This window comes from Acinonyx jubatus, chromosome B1 (genome assembly GCF_027475565.1).
Source record: "Acinonyx jubatus isolate Ajub_Pintada_27869175 chromosome B1, VMU_Ajub_asm_v1.0, whole genome shotgun sequence".
Classification (NCBI taxonomy): domain Eukaryota; kingdom Metazoa; phylum Chordata; class Mammalia; order Carnivora; family Felidae; genus Acinonyx; species Acinonyx jubatus.
In genome coordinates, this window is record NC_069382.1 from 47,432,474 (window position 1) to 47,447,434 (window position 14,961).

General features: G+C 45.9%; 1 protein-coding gene across 4 annotated transcripts in view; it reads left to right on the forward strand.

Moving 5' to 3' along the window:
- Positions 1–9,404: 9,404 nt before the first annotated feature.
- The window catches only part of PTK2B (protein tyrosine kinase 2 beta), a 125,410-nt gene continuing 119,853 nt past the window's right edge, over positions 9,405–14,961 (forward strand). For 2 of the 4 annotated variants that reach the window (XM_053216633.1, XM_027070174.2), the window contains exon 1: positions 9,406–9,623. The gene's annotated coding sequence lies outside the window, so the exon portion shown is untranslated. Of the gene's footprint in view, positions 9,624–14,961 lie in introns of all 4 variants that reach the window. The other 2 variants (XM_027070159.2, XM_027070154.2) reach the window with 2 other exon arrangements.

The following is a 14,961-nucleotide window of genomic DNA, read 5'->3' on the forward strand; positions in this document are numbered from 1 at the left end:
GTTGGAGAAGAGCGAGCCCTCCACTTCCTGGTTCTGGAATAATGGTTGAGTCTTAAGCATCTGTTTACCACTTTTGCTTTCGCTGTTTACTTATTTTGGCGAGACTTATTCCTGCTCCCTGGGATAAGGAGGAAACAGGTGAGAGAAGGGGGTAGTGGGAAGACCTCTAAAAAAGACACTTTTCCGGTCCGTGCTTGCATAAGTGGGTATGTCACAATCTTTCACGATTTATTTCGTCTTGAGCAAAATGATCACCATTTGCAGCTCTTTTCTGCATGAGATGAGCATTAAAGTGAAATGAATATGGAAAGTGCTTATTACATTAGGCAACCCCCCCCCCCCCCATTAAACCAGAGACATTTAAGGATTTCTGCAAAGTTAGCTATGGGAACTAGAATCCAGGCTGAATCTCTCCAACTCCCCATTCCTGCCTCAGTTTGATCACTTTACAGCCTTCAGATGTAGGATCCCTTTCCCCTGACACATTTCCATTTTCTTGGTTTGTGTTGGAAGACAGTTCACGTGTGTCATTTTTCTGTATTTGAGCAGAGGCACTGACTGCCTTTTTCGGAAAATCTTTTCAGGGATTCTTCTGTGGTGGAGAGCTTTGGAAGATAAATAGTGTCCCCCTCCAGGCAAAGATCCAGCAGATTTAATCTCCCTTATGCGACATTCATTTTCCCTAAGCTTCTAGTGCCTCTCCTATAATGAAGCCTACCATAGCCCTCTTCACCTAGGTTTCTGGTAATTGGGGCTCAGAAAAGTGGCCCCAATGCTTATTCCCAGTAAGTTACCAGTAACTTATATTCCCAGTAAGTTATTCACAGTTACCAGTGTTAGTAACCCACTGCTCTTTGTCTCTGATCCAGGAGTCTCATCTACCAGCATTCTTGATTCTGTGACAGGCTAACTTGTTAATTTGCAAGAAGGCTAAAATCTCAGTCCTTTTATAGTTCTTGACAATTGTCTTCCAAGCTTTACCTCAGAACACCACCAACCCCCCTCCGCCACTTTCCCACGATGCCAAGGGGATGAATACCACTAATTACTGCCTTCTGCAATGTTTCTAATACATGGTTCCTGGTCCTCCTGCATTACCTGGGGAGCTTTCTAAAAGCACAGATCCCTGGCCCACTTTGGTCTACTTGCCTCTGTGAGAGAAAGGCCCAGGAATTTGCATTTTCACATACTCTCCAGTTAATTCTCAGGTACAGTAAAGCTTGAGGCCCACTGTTCCAGAGCTTCTCACCCGAGAAGTCAGATCTGGAGTTTTAGTTATGGATTCAAAAATTAATCTTAGAGGCAGTCTCTGAAAAGACCACAAGATGGAGCTAATAACCCTACCCTCCAGGCATCTCCCTGAAAATCTTGTTTTCTACTTCATTTTCTGTCACTGTGTTCTCTTATCTGTGTGTCCCAGTTACTCTGTCAATCTGTGTGTTTTGCTATCTGTGTTTCATTTTGTTCCTACAGGGCTTTTTTCCCTGTTTATTGTGTCATTGGTTTTCTCAGACTCTCTGAGTGGGGCCACAAATCAAAACAGGTGAAGAGTAGAAATTGAATATATCTTATTTTCTCTAAGTGGAATTCAAAAGTTAGTATTCAACCAGTAAGTTTCTCCAGGTTTTCTGGAAATCCAGAAGAGACTTGGTTCTATTCCAAGCCCCACTACTAACCAGAGGCATGACCCAGAACATATTACTTCACTTTTCTGGCTTCCTTTCCCTGGACTATAAAAGGAAAGATGGAACTAAATGCCCCTAAGTTCTCAGCAGCGCAGACACTCTGAACTTTTTTATACTTTGCATAATTTCAGTAAAGAGGGTGACTAATACTTACCCAGACACCAGAAAAGAGAAATCTTGGTGACTATAACCAATCTGTCACCAGCTTCTGTTCCTTCTTTCAGTAGAAAGGAACTTTTTCGTAGGACTTTGAAGTTCAGGTCCTCCCTTGTACCTACTAAACTAATGCAAAAGCCCCACTGGCAGTTCTCGCTGTTGGTAATTTGCCCCATCTCGTACCCCAGACATTCTTGCCAGGCACTGCCACATTCTAGGCCCTTGCTATAACCATGAAAATTAATGTAAGGAATGACAACTATCTTTTAAGTGTTGTGTGAGAAAAAAAATCCTAGGTGCAGAAAGATAAGTATTCTTTTTTTTTTTCCTTTTTAAATCAGTAGGCTTGAAAATGATTATTGCAAATAAAAGGCAGAGATTTTAACAAGATTAGATTTTTTTTTCTTTTAAAGGCAAAACCCAACTATACGCTGCCTAAAAGGAGCCCACTTTAAATATGAGCATACGGGGCGCCTGGGTGGCGCAGTCGGTTAAGCGTCGACTTCAGCCAGGTCACGATCTCGGGGTCCGTGAGTTCGAGCCCCGCGTCAGGCTCTGGGCTGACGGCTCAGAGCCTGGAGCCTGTTTCCGATTCTGTGTCTCCCTCTCTCTCTGCCCCTCTCCCGTTCATGCTCTGTCTCTCTCTGTCCCAAAAATAAATAAACGTTGGAAAAAAAAAATATGAGCATGCAAAGAAGTTAAAAGAATAGAAAAAAAGGTATACCATGCTAACAGGAGTCAAAGAAAGCTGGAGCGGCTCTGTTAATATCCAAAAAGCAGATTTCATTTCACAGAATATTACAGGGATAATATATAGGATGGCTGCTGAATGCAACAGTTGCAAAGCTGACAATTGCAAGAACCATTGCCAGACATAGGCAACCAGACGTGCAGACATAACTGAGCTTATTCAACAGAATTACCAAGGAAATCTTTGAAAAAATCACTATAGTCTGATGCTTGATGTGGCACACAGTGATGGCTTAGGCCTTCTCTGAGGCCTAAACCATGGAAAAAAGGAAGGTAGGAGCTCTTATTTGGCTTGTTAATGCAAGTAGTTAGGAATACACTTAGGGTAGTAAAATGCCTGCCTCTGGGTCAGATTAGGTTGCAGACTTCTTTTATTTGATCCACATGTTTTTTTCCCCCTCTGTACCATTTATCATATATGATCTTGTAAGCCTCAACTTTTTTTTTGTTTGTTTCAAGTGTTGATTTAAATTTCAGTTAGTTAAGGTAATATTAGTTTCAAGAGTAGAATTCCGTGATTCATCACTTACATATAACACCCAGTGCTCATCACAAGTGCCCTCCTTAATACCCATCGCATCTAGCCGATCCTCCCCTGTTATCCCTCCAGTAACCCTCGGTTTGTTCTCTATAGTTAAGAATCTGTTTTGGAGCACCTGGGTGACTCAGTCGGTTAAGCATCCAACTCCTGATTTCAGCTCAGGTCATGATCTCACAGTTCTTGAGTTTAAGCCCTGCATCAGGCTTTGTGCTGATAGCATGGAGCCTGCTTGGGATTCTCTCTCTTCCTCTCTCTCTCTGTCTCTCCTCTGTGCTCTCTCTCTCAAAATAAATAAATAAACATAAAAAAATGAGAATCTGTTTTCTGGTTTGCCTCTCTTTTCCCCCCTATGTTCATCTGTTTTGTTTCTTAAATCCCACATATGAGTGAAATCATATGGTATTTGTCTTTCTCTAAGTTATTTCATTTAGCCTAATACACTCTGGATCCATCCATGTTGTTACAAGTGGCAAGATTTCATTCTTTTCAATGGCTGAGTAATATTCTATTGTATATATACACACCACATCTTCTTTATCCACTCATTAGCTGATGAGCATTTAGTAAGCCTCAACTTTTATATTTTTAGAATCTTTTAAATGTTTATTTATGTTTGACAGACAGAGACAGAGCATAAGTGGGAGAGGAGCACAGAGAGATGGAGACACAGAATCCAAAGCAGGCTCCAGGCTCTGATCTCTCAGCACAGAACCCAACTCGGGGCTCAAACTCGCAAACCACAAGATCATGACCTGAGCCAAAGTCAGACTCCTAACTGACTGAGCCACCCAGGCGCCCCTATTTTTTTTAAATGTTTGTTTATTTTTGAGAGAGAGAGAGAGAGAGAGAGAGAGACAGAATGCAAGTGGGGGAGGGTCAGAGGGAGGGAGACACAGAACCTGGAGCAGGCTCCAGGCTCCGAGCTGTCAACACAGAGCCTGACGTGGGGCTGGAACCCAGGAAGGGCGAGATCATAACCTCAGCTGAAGTCGGATGCTTAACCGATTGAACCACGTAAGCATCTGTGGCTGTAGACATGCTGAATAGCAGCTGCTCCCTGTGGGAGGGACATTTGTTCTCCAGTTTGCCACAGTCTCTATCCAGCTAGCTTCCCTCACATTCCCTGCCTTGCCTCTGTAGACACGCAAGCTTTCAAACCCTTGCCTGAATTTCCCCAGTGAAGGTTACACCTGGCTGCTATTCATCGTGAAGGAGGCAGGGTGGTAAAATACTCTAGTACAGACAGGCAACTTGGTAACTTGGCAAAATGAAATCTAAACTGATTTTCCATTTTCCAGAAATTTCTCTTTAAGCACCCAATTATTTTACTGCAAATATTTTGAGTAGACATTTTTTGAAATATATTGTATGATTTTTCTTTCTCTAAAACCTAGCATGCAGAACATCATTTGAACTTTCCTTCATGATTTACCAAAACAGACAATAATTACTGTGCTATGCTGGGTCATAAAGGGGTGCCCTCAGAAGTTAATGCAGTAGGTAGGGTTGTTTGTCCCTATTCTGTAAATGGCCACAGATGCCTATGTTTTAAGGGTTCTTAGAGTTGCTAGGCACTTTAGTTTTCTTTCTTTTTCAGAGGTTCTTCTTGCTACCAGCACCAATCTGCCTGTCACAGCCTGCTCTCGATCCCTAGTTAATGCTTCCAACCTAGTGTGGGCTAGGAACAGACAGCCACATTTGTTAGAATTGCGGATGTCGATAATGGCAAGACAAGGTTCATACAGTGATGCCTTTGCTTCAGAGCTTATCCATAGGTTGTGGGGACCTGGCGAGCTCACTCACAGGTGGGAGTAAAGGATTGAGGGCCGAGAAGGCCAAAGTCACAGAAGTCATGGAGCTGACTCGAAGTGGGCAGGGCGGGAGGGAAGGCTGCATTTCCACACGGCAACTCTATGGGAGCACCCTCCAGCCCACTGCCCTGCAGCCACGTTGGGGAGCCACAAAAGTGCCAGACAGCAGTGCCCAGAGTTGTGGAAACTGCCTGGCCTCTGAGGCACTGAGGCTCTGCCTGTTGCTTTTAAAGGGAAAATAAAAACATTCTTCTGATTTCTCCAACTGCCCTCCCTCTTGGGTACCCAAATTAATTTCTCAGTGGATTTAATATGGCTTTATTTTTCCCAAAGAGATTCACTTTGGCTTATGCCCAGGAATCTGTTTTTTTCCCTCTATGGAAAGATTTTATTTATTTTAACTTTTTCACTATAAACATTTCCAAACACAATATTAGAGAGAATGGTATAATTAACCCCCACATACCCATCATTCAGTTTATGTCAGTTATCAAATTTGCTATTTTTGTCTCACTTCTCCCCTCCACATTCAGGGGGATGGGTGTGGTGGAATATTTTAAAGCAACCATTATTTTTATTTCAGGAACACATTTTTTTAAGTTACAACAGTATATAATACCTGCCATTTATTGGTAGCTATGAGCCATAGCACTAGCAGGGAAATTTACATGTATTATTTCTAGTCCTTAGACAACTGGGTCAAGTAAATTATTCCTATTTTATAGATGAGGAAATTGAGGTTCAGCCTTAATTTGTATACAAAAAAATACTCTGAATGATAGTATATTAGGATGCATTTTTTAAAACTTTTTTTTAATGTTTATTGTTTTAGAGAGAGAGACACAACACTAGCAGGGGAGGGGCAGAGAGAGAGGGAGACACAGAATCTGAAGCAGACTCCAGGTTTGAGCACAGAGTCTGACACAGGGCTCTAACCCATGAACCATGAGATCATGACCTGAGTTGAAGTCAGACGCTCAACCGACTCAGCCACTCAGGTGCCCCTTAGTTAGGATGCATTTTAAGCTATGGTGACAGAAAAGCCCCCAATGCAGTAACCTGAACAATTTAAGTGTCTCTTTCCTTCTCATGTAAAAATTCAAGTAGGCCCAGGGGCGCCTGGGTGGCTTAGGTGGTTAGGCGTCCAACTCTTGGTTTCAGCTCAGGTCATGATCTCATGGTTCATGAGTTCAAGCCCACATCAGGCTCCACGCTAATAGCACAAAGTCTGCTTGGGATTCTCTCTCTCCCTCTCTCTCTGTCCCTCCCCTGCTTACGTGCATGCTCTCTCTCTCTCTCCTCTCTCTCTTCTCTCTCTCTGCCTTTCAAAATAAATGAATAAACTTAAAAAAGTTCAAGTAGGCCCAGGCCATGTCTAGGACTTGCTTGATGGCATTATGGACCTAGCCTTCGTTTCTCAACACCACAGACCAAGATGGCCACTCCAGTTTCCATCAGTAGGTACAAGTGGAAAAGGAGGTAGTGGAGGCTGTGCCCATTCCCTTGAAATGCACGATCCTGAAGCTGCACACACAACCTCTACTCACCAGCCGTGGCCCAGACCTTCATCACATGGCCATACCTGCAAAGGAGACTGAAAAATGTAGTCTTTATTTTGGGCAGCTTATGACTAAAAACCAGGGATTCTATTACAAGGGAAGAAAGGAGGACAACCAGCAGTGTCTTTATGATGGAATAAAGAGTCCTTTTGAAGTCTAGGGCATGGTTTTGAGGTTTGTTTGTTGTTTTGTTTTTGTTCTGGTATCAGCGGTGGTCCATTTAGCAAACCCAGCAGTACCTGGTTTAATTAGAGGTAGATGTCCTTTGGTGATGAAGGATTTCAAGTATTTAATCCTTGTGCCCAGGAGTTTGTTTTTTTTTTTTTCTTTGCTCATTTTGTTGTTCTTGTTCAGAGCACTTATAACCAGACTATTCTTTTAACATGAAATTTATTCTGATAATAAAATTATAGTATTGATTTAATTCCACTATCCATAATGGAGAGACCCCAATTACCATTACATGCCAATGACGGGTTTAGATTCAGTTCTGCTCTCTCCCACCTGGGTGGCTGTGGACAAATTATTTACCTTTTCCTCCTTTTCCTTTCTACCAAATAAGAATGCTACTATTTACCTCAATGAATTGTGGAGATCAGTTAGATAATGGATGAAAGTTCTAGTCACACAGCAAACACTTGACAGATTGTATCTGTTCAGATACATATGTAATCTCTCCCCACTGAACCTACCCTATTTAATTAGTATTCTTTTTTTTATTTAACTTTATTTTTTATTTTTTTAAAATTTACACCCAAATTAGTGTATAGTGAAGCAATGATTTCAGTAGATTCCTTTATGCCCCTTACCCATTTAGCCCATCCTCCCCCTTTTTTTTAAGTAAGCTCCACGCCCAATGTGGGGCTTAAACTTACAACCCTGAGATCAAGAGTCACATGCTCTACTGATTCAGCCAGCCAGGAGCCCCTAATTCCTATTATTTCTAAAAATAAAATCATAGTATGTTATAGCACAATAGCATTTTAATCACCATAGGATGTATTTTTTCATACCAATCAATTTCATACCTATCATACCCATCAATTAAGTGGGGCATCACAATACCTTGTGAAATGGGTAGAAAAGATAGTACTTATTCCTCTACTCTCCTAGATTAGGAAATACAAGCTCAGAGAGATCGATCTGCTTGCCTAAAGTCACGCCTTTCCTCTTGACTGGATCCTTCCCATGTTCAGGTTAACCTGTTCCACTAGCTACCATCTTAAACAAATGACAAAACACACAATGAGACATAGGTAGAATCTTTTAAGAACATTTATACAGAATTCTAGGCTCTGGGAAGCATTTCTGATAGGTTTTTTACTAATACTGCATACAACACAGGCAGTGTATCCAACCCAGGGAGTTTCCCAAGGTCCTCTTAATAAATAAAACCTATGATTGTACGGTGCTAGGAGCTAGGTTTCAGAGCTTTAAAAAACAAAAACAAAAAACAAAAACCTCTGAAGAATTCAACATGCTCCAAAAATTTTGAATATCTGAAAATGTCTCAAATTACAGCCCAGCCAGATTGTAGGTTATGGATTTGGCCACATGATGGCAGCATACACAAACTCACCTTTTCTTAAACCTATTTGGAATAGTTTTGTTCCTTCGTTCCCATTGCCTCCGGCTCAACACAGACCCTCAACTGCTAATGCAAGTATCTAACCTTCACATCATTCAACATTCATCTCCTCATTCCTGTGCACAAGAAGACAGAAGGGCCCCCTATTTTCCGAAGCCCTCTAAAACCTGCAGTGGCGTCCAGGAGTCAGCTGATCACACTTTGAGAGACATTGACATTCTGGCTTTGTGGCCTTGGACAAGTTAAGGAATCTAAGCCTTGGTTTTCTTTTCAGAAAGTGGGGGAAATTAAATGAAATCACGTAAACTGAAAGCTTTCTTAGCAACAGTGGTTGGTGTTGAAACTTGCTCACCAAATGCTAGATTTTCCTTTCGTGCTCCTGGGGTGGCTAATCCATAGAGTTTGGGGTTACGGGTGAGGGAGTATCAGGGGGGTCACCACGTGTGCCAGGCTGTCACCTATGGCTGCACAACTCCGGGGGCCACCATCTTCAGAGACGACCCTGCGAATAGTATCTTCTAGAACTCCAGGAGATCCTAATTCTTCACAGGACACAGGATGAAGAAGCTTGGGGCAGGGGCTCTGGAGAGGAGCTTTGAGGTTGTGGGGGACATTGAGGACACACCAGCTTTGCGACCTTATGCTAAGTCCAGTTCACCTCCTCCTATTCAAGGGAAGTCAGGAATTTTTCTAGCAATAGGGGAAAACGGTTTCTAAGTGCCCTTGAGTCACTGTCTTGAATTTCACTGCCCTGCTGGCCTGAGTAAAGAGGTGAACCAGGCTCTTTGTTTGGGCAGCCAAGTTAGCTGATATGGAGATGGGGCCAGGTAAAGGCTGCCTAGCTTCTGTGACAATTCTTGTGCTGCCCCTGGTCCTGCCCTCTCACAGCACAAGCACCTGTATCAGTTCTGCCAAAGCCCCTGGCAATATTCACCTGATCCCAGTGTCCCATCAAGGGGCTGGGGCCACTGTAGAAGTAGGGGGGAGAGGGGGAAACCCCGGAGGGGCACAGATGCTGAGATTATTGGAGGCAGGTAACAGCCTCCCACTAGGAGCCTAGAGAGGAAACACCAACGTCTAAACGTGGCCTCCAAAAGCCCGCCTGTGGAGTAGGAAGAGGGAGGGGTGGTTGAAATTCAGAGGGGTCAGCCGCTCAAAGGGCACTCAACAGCAGAAGACCCCTCCTGGGGTTGGGAGAGGGCTGCCCAGGTGGGCACGTGCAGCTCAGGGAATTGGTGGTGGCGTCTACTTCAGGGTTTATGGTAAGAGGCTGGAGCAGGCACACACTCAGCACCACAGACAACACACCCCACCCTTTAAGGAAGTGAGGAGGAGAGCAGCAGGGGTGTGGTTAACTAGGAGGAGGAGAGGGGAAAACACAAACCTGTCAGCCCTGTTACTCAGCGGAGGCCTCCGGAGCCACCGCGGATCCCTTACCTGCCGCAGCCCCTGGACCCACCTGTACCTGCCGCCGCGCAACCCGCGCCTCACCTGGCGAGCCGAGGAGCCGTCGGAGTCGGCGCTTCTCTCGGTGTGAGTCCCCTCCCGCGATCCGGGCTGAGCGCCCAGCCAGAAGTTGGAGGCTGGACGGGGTGGCAGGGGGTGGCAGGGGGTGATTCCGAGACTGGGGGTACCTGGACCGGCCTGAGAGTTCCTGAAAAAGGAACTCAGGAGTCGGAGCTGCTGGTGCACCACATGCCCAGGCTCACTAGCCCTCCCTAAGGGTAGAGGGATTCTATTTTTGGAGTTAATTTGAGACAGAAGGGTGTTTCTCCCTCTTTGTCCTCGTTAAGTATTCGTGGAGGGGAGGCGTGGGGGGGGGGGGGGTGTGCAGATGATGAGAAGGCACCAAAGGGCCACCTGCCTCTAAAGGTTAGACCAGAGAGCAACAGACTAGGGCTTTCAGAATCCGGTCACAGGTGCTGCCTCAGAGCCCCTCCCTGCGTCCTGCCCTCTCCCCTCTCCCCATTCCCTTCAGCACCCCCACCCTGGTCCTATTCCCTTGCCCTTCCCACTGCTCTGGCATGGACTTCCTCCCCCCCTAGAGGGCATCTGCTAAATCGAGCCCTGACTGGAAGCAAGCTGGGAGGGCTCTGAGAGGGGAATAGAGACAGAACTCCAGGGTGTGTGTGTGTGTGTGTGTGTGTGTGTGTGTGTGTACTAAAGTTAGCACTCCCTGCACACTGGTTCTTTGTGAAACTACCTTCTAAAGGCCATGAAAGGGTTAAGTTCTGTGCTGCCTTCTCCTGCTGTCAGGCTGTGCGTGGGCAAAGCCTTGGGTGGGTGAACAAGGAACATATGGGTGATGTTCTGAGCCCACCGAGCCCCACCACCTGCCCTAACCCTCAGCCATCTGACACTGGCATCTCCCCACACCCCAAATGTGGGGCTTAATCCAATTAGACTCTTTTAAAGGGGCCAGGGGGAGAAGGGAAGCAGAGTTTGGACACAGAGGGGGCATGTGCCAGGAGGGTTTGGGAACCCAGGAGGAAGTTTCTGCTGACCTGTAGCTAGACCTGAGACCACAGGGACAGTTGGTCTGGAATGATCAGGTAAGGGACATGAGCAGGCGCTCTCTCCTCACCTGAGTCCCGGCCAGGAAATGCTGTTGGGGAGCTAAGCCCCAGCTTTTCACAACTCTGAGGGAGGGAGAGGAGGCAGAGATGAAAAAGTGAGTAAAGATGGAAGGGAAGGAGGAAGCAGTCACATTCAAGAGATGCAGCTCTGCCTGAACATTCTTCATTCATTCATTCATTCATTCATTCAATAAGCATCTGCTGAACTTCCCACCTGAGGTCACATGCTGGTGCTGGGCGTGGGGAGACACGGGTGCATGTGACCCGCCCCTGCTCCCTGGGGCATGCTGCAATGGGAAGGGGCAGTGGTCACAGAGTCAGGGAAGACTTCCCGGCAGAAGTGACTCTAGGTGGAGATGCTAAGGATCCACAGGAATTAGCCAGATAGCGGGAGAGAGGGAAAAAGACCCGCACAAAGCACAGTTAGGGCTAAGCCTGAGGCCAGAAGCAGCATGACACATTCAGGAAACTGAAAGCAGTGCAGTGTGTTCTGAGCATGGAGAATGCAGGGGCGAGGTGAAGCTGGAGAGGTAAGTAGAGACAGCTCCAGAAGGGCCTGCTCAGGCTGCCATGGCAACTCGTGTTGGAGCAACGCTTGGGACCTAGAGCCAGGCGGGAGACTTCCCGGCATGCCTCTGACTCTAGGGTGGGGTTGCTAGATTTAGCAAATAAAAACACAGGACACTCAGATTTGAATTTCAGAGAAGCAATTAATCTTTTTCTAGTATAAGTATATCCCGTGCAATATTGGGACATACTTATACTCAGACGTTATTTATTGTTTCTCTGAAATTGAAATGTAACTGGGTATCTGGTGTTTTATCCGGCAACAATTCTCTACAAGAAGGCTGAAGACGCTACCATGCTGGGGATAGGCAGATGCCAGGAGAAAGTCTCAGGGCATATTTATCTTGTAACCAATCCTCCTGGATTCCAGTTTGGGACTCCTTCACTGACTGACTGTGTTATTTCTTTCTCTGGTTTTTGAAATGTTTGTTTATTTGGGAGGGGGACAGAGAGAGGGAGAGGGAGAGAGAGAGAATCCCAAGCAGGCTCCACACTGTCAGCACAGAGCCCGACACGGGGCTTGAACCATGAGATCATGACCTGAGCTGAAATCAGGAGTCAGAAGCTTAACTGATTGAGCCACCCAGGTGCCCCTGACCATGTTATTTCTTTAAAAAAAAAAAACAAAACAAAAACAAAAACAAAAAAACTTGGTCCACGTGTTTATCTACACAGCTGAAGGACAATGATGCCTCAGAAAGAAATTGGGCTTTGGAGCCTGACGGACCTGGATTCAAATCCAAACTTGGCTGCTTGCCCACTGCGAGGCTCCGCACAGACCACTTAGCTCCTTGGAGCCCCAGTATCTCTTTTCTGAAAGAATACAGGAATACTTGGTTGTCCAGGCTGTTGAGAGGATCAGTGATAATGCATGTAGTTGCCTAGTGAGTGCTAAGGAAAAAGTGGCAGATACTAATTTTTGTAATACCTCCATGGGGATGACCAAAGTGGTATCCACCAACTACTTGGGGCTCATTGATTTCTGTTTATATTTACCGAGCACTCCGAGATCCCAGGGGATATAATGTGGTAGGGTCCTGCTTCTAGTGAGAGAGTGGGTTAGCTCCTGGGCAGAGAGGGAGAGCTCGAATTGGCTTTTGTTTTTCCAGCTTTGCCATTGCCTTCGAGTATGACCGGCTGCTAGGGGAGAAGATCCCCAGCTCTCCTCTTGGAGGAAAGTGGGTTGGGGAGAGGCAGTGGCTCAGGGCAGAATTAACTGAAGGGAAATGTGAATGAATTAAAAGAGAGAATCCACATAAAACACCTAGCACAGCGCCTGACACAAACAAGTGCCCTATAAAATGTGGCTGCCCTTATTCCCATTTTTACACGTAGCTTATTAGAAAAATAGCTTTCAGGGGTGGATGAAGAAAGGGCGCCTTGTGAACCATGTTTGGACTTTAACAGGGGCATTTGTGAAAGCAAACTAGGGGCCTCCGAAAAGGGAACCCGGAGGGAGTTAACAATTTGTTAAGAGAAAGAGGAAATGGAAATTGTGTTCCCCTTGTGGGAACCGCTGAGTGAAAAATGGCCCCTCTTTCCAATGGCTAAGCCTCCCCATCCCCATGCCCAGTGATAGGCCTTTTGTCCCCAGCTCTTTAGAGCAGCATTTTCCAAACAGTGTTCAGAGAAACTCTATGCCATGAGATAGTTATGGGTGTTCCATTAGGGAAATGTTCAAATGAGCTGGCTCTCACAGATTTGTCATGCAAATTTGCACAGTCAAGGTTATGATAAGTCCTGCAGAAAAAAGACTCCTGTATCACTGGGCCTACTAGCATTCTGTAAATTTGACTATAGAACTCTGGCAGGGGTGTAGGGAAACCTATTATTGTTTCATAGGAAATAACATTTCATATCTAGTGACAGTTGATGTGGGTACAGTTCTGGGACCAAGCAGGTCTTTCAGAGGACATTATTCATCCCATAACTCTATCAGGGAGGGATCTAATTTATTGTAGACTCAGCGGTGTCCAACTTACAGAAGATCTTCAGGGACTGAGCACTTATGTAGAGCTGTCCCTGCACCACATATCCCCCATGGACAGAAACCCCTACTCGTGTCAACCAAAATCTTACTGCAACTTACCCCCATTTCCCATTGTTCACAGAGAACCCTGGGGAAAGTGGGAAAGTATGGCTCTTAGCAAGTAGCCCTCCATTCTGATGGCAGTAGCTCAGTGCCCTGAATATGGCTAAGACAGGCACAGTTGGTGTGGGAAGGGAAGGAAGGGAGCATACCTGGGTAGACCCCAAGTGGTAGGTCTCCCAGCCTGTAAATTTCCCCCTGCCCAGGAGTGGCCTTGTGGCCTTGGCCTCCCAGAGGAATGGGGCTCTCGGGTGGTCACACATGGGTGGCTGGAGATACCCAACTGCTGGCATGTTCAGGGCTGCAAGGGTGGTGATTAAGAGAAGTCCTTGCTGGCTCAGTGACTGAGGGTTTCTCCTAGACTCTGGGTCATTTCTAGGGTAGAGGGGGAGGAGCAAGAATAGTGGCCTCCGCAATGCTAACATGGCTGGTAGTCCTATGGTCAAGTGCAAAAGCTTGGAGTCAGTCAGCCAAGCTTCCAGCTCCAGTTCCTGAACTTGTTGCTTGACATTAGGCAAGTCACGTAGCCTTGTCCTCCTCATCTATAAGACAGGTGAGAAAGGAGGCAGGCAGTTGGAGGAGGGGGGCTGGGGTAATAGGCATTTATCAACTTACATGGCCTATTTCAATATTTTAACATCCCTTTTGCCTCAACTGCACATAAAAGAAATCCCGTCCTTCAGGGCGCCTGAGTGTCTCAGTCGGTTAAGCATCCGACTCTTGATTTCTGCTCAAGTCGTGATCTCACGGTTCGTGGGTTCAAGCCCCGCATTGGGCTCTGTGCTGACAGCTTGGAGCCTGCTTAGGATGCTCTGTCTCTGTATCTGCCCCTCCCCTCCTTGCTCTCTCTCAAAATAAAAATAAGTAAATTTAAAAATAAAATTCAGCCCTTCAACAGGCATGCAGTAGGCATTGAATAAGTATGGCTCTCCTTATCATTCTACTTTTATACTTAGGGTTCACCTGAGCTGGTGGGGAAGCACCTGAGGGAAAAGGCCATCTTCTGAGGGCTGGCACCCATGGCTTCTTGCGTGTGCTGTCTCACTGACCTGCATCACATCTCCAACAGTTTTTGCGTCTTGCCCCCCACTGCACACCCAATTCCCCATGCTTGATGAACAGCCTGGGCCTAATTAGCTATATAACCATTAAAGAGACTTTCTACTACTGCCCATCAGACAATGGAGTCTGAATGGTCACTTGAGGTGTTGAACAAGCTGACAAGCTTCATGAGCTAGTGGCTTCATTCTCTTGGGGTTCTCAGCGTCCTGTGCAAAGCTCTGAGCTGTGTGAAGGCGTGGTTGTGGGGGAGGGGACCGTTTTTTGAGTCACTCTGCTGTTTCCCAAGGTATAATTATTACTCATGATGACAGTTTGATTAAGAGAGCAGGCTGGAGGCTGCAAATTCTGATGCCCTTTTTACCTAGACACAATGGATGGATTGGTGGGAACACAGGGGTGGTTCCAGGTGGGCTATGGGTGGGCGGCAAGAAAGGACACTCCCCTGGTCAACATGATTAGAACTAACACCAACTACCGCCAACATCCATGGAAGGGTGATCCTTCCCCATTTCTCTCTTGGGGACTGTTCACTAACATCTTCCTTCCAGTGCCCTTCTTGCCTTTTATGTCTTTAAAT